The sequence below is a fragment of the Dermacentor silvarum genome, chromosome 1 (assembly GCF_013339745.2).
Source record: "Dermacentor silvarum isolate Dsil-2018 chromosome 1, BIME_Dsil_1.4, whole genome shotgun sequence".
NCBI lineage: Eukaryota > Metazoa > Arthropoda > Arachnida > Ixodida > Ixodidae > Dermacentor > Dermacentor silvarum.
In genome coordinates this window covers 222,562,238-222,567,527 of record NC_051154.1, presented here as the reverse complement: position 1 = coordinate 222,567,527, position 5,290 = coordinate 222,562,238, and positions in this window count along the sequence as shown.

Genomic DNA, 5,290 nt, shown 5'->3' with positions numbered 1-5,290 from the left:
ACGCTTCAAACGTTTTTCGTTTGTAAAAAAACTGATTGCAATTTTTTTATTAGCTTACTGCCTTTATTGATACGTTGGTAATCACCACGTGCCGTTTATGTAAACGGCAATGTACCTTTCCTGCGATATCTCATGCCCAAAATTTAGACCGTCATCAAGTAAAGTCGTGCGCGTCCAACGTTTTGTTCTGCGAACGAGAGTTATTAGCTTGCAAATAGGCCGATCATGTTCGTTAATCACGCTTTGGTTCAATAACGACAGGAACTAACCTAAAGAGAGAGATATCCGAGCAGGTGTTTAGTTATACCTGGGATCGTACCAACGGTCATACAGTTTGGAGCCAACCGTTCCAACCATTATAGGCTACGGCCGCTTTGCGCAAGGCAACAGGTAATGCTTTATGGTTAAATCGGCCTAACAGATCGAAACACGTCCAGTATGAGCAAAATTAATAGCACCGTGAAATTAACAGTGTCTGTAACACAGTTGTTAGAATAATAGTATCTAAAGTAGATATTTAGGTGCCGCGCCCTTTGTATTATTCTGCAGTAGTTCTCCCTATATATACAGGGACTTCAGTCTGGAGTTTGTATTCGCGCTACCTCGAACCCGGCGTCCACACCAATGCGTATACTTTATGCCCGGGTAAATAACATCTGGGGCTATAAGTTATAAAAATTATTTCAATTTTCCATTAAACTTGCAGTTCGGTTATTGGAATTCGAACAATGTCCCGCCCCCGCTATCGCATGGTATCGGCCACTCGGCGGGATGAAGGAAAATAAGTGAACACACTGATCGATGGCTCCTGCATTCACGAGAAGTTTCTTACGCTATGGAGCTGTTGCTACGTGTAGGAGCAGGTGCCGCACAATCGTGACATTGCACACATTATTACGGAAAGGGGCCAGCCAATGGCAAGGAACACTTATAGGGACGAAAACTCGTGAATCCGCCGGCCTCAGGAGAATATAATCCTCCCAAAACAAGTCCAATGGTGATCGACGCACAACACCTCGTGTAGACCGTCGGCTTTGTCCAGAAGGGGTCCTTCTGGGGGCAACACAATTTTGTTATAGTTTTCTTTTTTCATGAGCACGGCTATGGGGGCGCAGGATTCTTCCCAAGGTGACGCGGAAGTCTTTAAACGTATCGAGGGGTTGGTTGCTCATAATTGCTGTTCCCAGTAATTGAGCTAAAGCTAGCAATCAATCAGGCACTGGTGTCTGATTGGGTTGCTTTTTTTGCTGCGATGGAAATTATACGCACACTCGAGGCGCGTTCTTGCCGTCCTGGTATAGGAACGGCGCATGCGCGACCCGTGCGTTGAACCTTCGAATGTTTCCATATACGGCGCATGAGGTGTTTGGCTGCAACAACGACGAAGCCGTTTTGGCTGCAAAAACGACCGCTCTGCCGCATAGCCAGAGCAGCGTTCTGGCTTCCGCTGCATGCATGGTATGAGCGTTGTGTGCACAACACGCATTACGACATTCCTACTGAGGATCTGTGTGCATTGCCCCACACGGTGGTGCATGCGCTGACGTGAGCGGAACGGAACGTCAAGCTAAATTTATACTTCCATTGGGAGCTGACGAAATTTATACTTCCATCGGCCTCAGCTCGTGCACTATCCAGGTGCGACGCCTGTAACGCCGCTGTCGGCCTTCCTCGTCGCGCCAATGAGTGTTGCGACATGTGCCTGCGACATGTCCCTTTTCCTGCTGCGAAGCAGCAGTTGTCTCGGGTGCTGCGTCGCGCCATGTCGCCTCCGCGTACGGTTAGAACACCGTGCGAAGAGAGTTATATAGTGCCACGCTAAACCTTGCTGTCGCTTTGAATGCCTCGCCTTCGGGCAAAAAAAAAAAAAAGCATATTTGTTTTTTTTTTTTTTTTATCGCGCAATGTGTCTCGCGGCACTAAAAGTTACTCGTCAATGTTGTCATGCACCGGAAGCAAAGTACAATTACGCACTGCCGTCATCCAGCTGTACGTGAGAAAGTCAATTTCAACGCTTTAGAAGCGCGTCTGCAGCCGATAGCGCCTGCTCTTACAACAACCTCTCCGGCGTTACAGTCTTTGCGAGCGCCAACACTTATTCACAAAGCCGTGTGACGCTGAATTTGTTCGTGTCAACCAAGCGCCGGTCAGCCGCATATAATAACGACTGTAGTGAAAAAGAGTAATGAGGAAGGTGGCTATAGCCAATGACAGACAATTCTCATTTTAAAAAAAAAATGTTTTGTTCATTCGGCCCGTTTCTGTATATATCACGTGTAATGTCCTTAACGGTTGACAAAAAAAAAATCAATTTTCTTTGCGCATGCCTAGGCAGTATTAAAAACCGTGCGTCAAAGAAACCGCGCATTTCATGGTAACAGTGAAATATAATATTTTTTTACTAGCTAATGAATAGTTATTTATTCAAACAATAGTCATGGTTTAACGTCCAACGCAGCATTGTAGAGCGACACCGTTGTATTTTTGATCATTTGGGGTTTCCTTAACGTGCGCATATATAAACCTACTATATTAGAGCGTTTTTGGGTTTCGCACACTTCGGAATGCTGCTGCCATAATACGTGGGTTTGGATCCCGCACATTTGTGCTCAGTAGCAGCAGAAGGGCCTATATATAAGCCACGGACCCACTACGTCGAAAATGGCGGCAGCGAAAGACATATTTACATCACGTTTCCGAGAAGACTTAATTGTAAGTTAATCGAAGAGCTTGCGTGCTTGATCCTTGCGATCCGAATTAGCGAGTTCCCTTTTTTCCTCTCGAGTATACTGTATATAGGATGGGGAGTGTCACACAGATTATGTCAACGCGCAATCGTGTCGATGCGTTTTCCCTCTACCTATAGCTTTCAACGACGCATATGCATTCGCTTCCCGTCGGAAATCTTATACACGGAAGCCGGCAATGGCGGAAATTGAAAATCGCCGCTTGGCCGCTGTATTGTGACTATATAGTCGACTGTTTCACTTCGACACTCTATACAATGTGTCTGATCGGTGCGAGGGGGGGGGGGGGGGGGCGTGCAGGGAGTGACGAAGTCGGGAGCGGGGTGAATGGCGTGGGCGCCACGTACAAAATAACGTCGACGTCTCAAGTGATATTTATCTATACGTCACAACAAATGTACGAGAACGCACGGTTGATTGGAGATAAAGCAGACGGGAAAATGAAACGGGGAAATGAATCTCATCGACTTCTAAGTCGACGCCTCGATCACTACCGGCTCCCGTCGTGCGTGACCCGCATGCTCAAGGCATTATATGAAGCAGCCGACAGGCGGTAGAACGCTGCGGCGGTCACAACAAATGACGGCAGGCGCTGATCTCGATAGAAGTTAATGAAAAAGAAAGATGGCAAAACTAGCTCTGGCGCCCTGTTCGCTGTCAGCTTACATACGCCACGGGTGAGATCGACCCCAAACGGAACTCGGCCCCCTGTGTAAATCCCGTCCGCGGAAATGTAAACACCTCGCCATCGTTACAGTTTGACTCTCACTTCGTTCCCACAGTTGAGAGGAGGTTTTTTTTTTTTTTTTTTTTTTCGACGGGGCTTTCCGTTTATCTATTTACCCCCAGCCACGAAGGAGACGAACGATGCGGTTTCGCCGTGGCCGGCTGAATTAACGCGCGACACGTTTCGCTCACGCGCGCGGCTCTCGCGGAGGATTTTCGCTGTATATACAGCGGATATCAATGGTTAGCAGCGAGAACCACACAAAACGTAAAAGAAGTCTGCCTTTTTTTGCGCTACTACACTTTCACTATCACCGCGCTTGCACCGCGTGCAGCGCATACCATGGCGCTCGGCCGGAGCGCAGCTATATAGGACTGACGTGTGTATTGACCGTCGTGCAGAGTAGTGGTGGTCACCTGCGCGTTTGCCAACAAGCGCCTGTTTGCCTTTCGTGAAATGAACGAAAAAAAAAAAACAGATAGGAAGACTGAGCGGCTGTGTAGCTGTGAGCGGCACAAGGCACCTTGTGCCACCGTGACAGGAGGCGTGACCGAAGCGCGCTGACTGGAACGCAGATGCGCTGGTCCGTACTGCAGGGGCGTATAGGTCACACAGAGTGTATAGCAATGCAGCGGACACGCAGCCTGTTTCCGCGTCTCAGCTGCCACCTCTTTTTTCCGGGGGAGGGGGGGGGGGGGGGGGGGGGAGGAATGCGAGACCTCTATGACTGCTCCGCCCTGGCATGCGAGATCGAATGAGCTGAGTGAACGGTCATGCAAACGCGGTCACTTAAGGAGTCTAAACAGCATAACCAAAAAAAAAAAAGCTCTTACGTTTTAGAATTGTTCGTACGAGAACATTCCAGCCATTCCTTATGCGCTGGACATATCATTAGCGAAGGCGGCCAGCAAATGGTAAAGAGCACGTACGAACGCATATCTTTGCGTGAATTCGGCCCCGGTTCCCTCGTTGAAGGGACTGACAACTGGCCAGAATGTGTTGTGATATGACGTTGGTGGAAATGAGACGAGCGTGATTACTCGCGGTATAGAGCCCAAGCACGCTATTCGCGATTTAAGTAGGAATGCTAATTTTAATTTGGCAAGGAAAGTCTCAAAATCGCGTAAGTGGCGCAGGTCTGGCGGTGTAATCTTGGTACTCCGGATGCAGTATATATGAGATTACTGTAAGTAAGTCGGCAGTTATTAAGTACAGCATACTTACAGCTTCAAATTGCAGTTCGTATATTACTACGCGCTTGCGCTTTTTGTATGCGTATTACGAAGTAAAGAAAGTCCAGGGTAACAAAAGGCACACGCGTCCCATACAATGCATGGTGGCGCACCCGCTGTTGTACGCGCGTGAGTTTGCGAGTAGGTACCCAGGTGTGGTCTCCCTGTGAGATACAAAATACCATCGACTAGTTGTGCCGTGAATGGGTGCCAGCACTACAATATTGACAAACGCGTGGCTACGGCCACACGTTTAACTGCGTATCAAGTGTAAAAGCGTCCCTCGCTTTCGAGAACTTAACTTGGTTTGGCTAAAAAAAAAAAAAAAAAAAAAACACTCTTGACTGGTTATTGACCCAAGCAGTTGGACAGGAAACCGCGAGAACACGTAGCTATTATTGTAGAAATAATTGAAAACTTTGGAAAACATGAATCTCACGAACATCGGCTTGATAAACAAAATAATACTTTCTCACAGCAACGGCCGCATGTGTCGTCTGCCTCCCACCAATGCCGGTGTATAATCGCTATCACACTTACCTATCAGTTTTCATCATGATTGCAGTGATTGACTACCTATACTC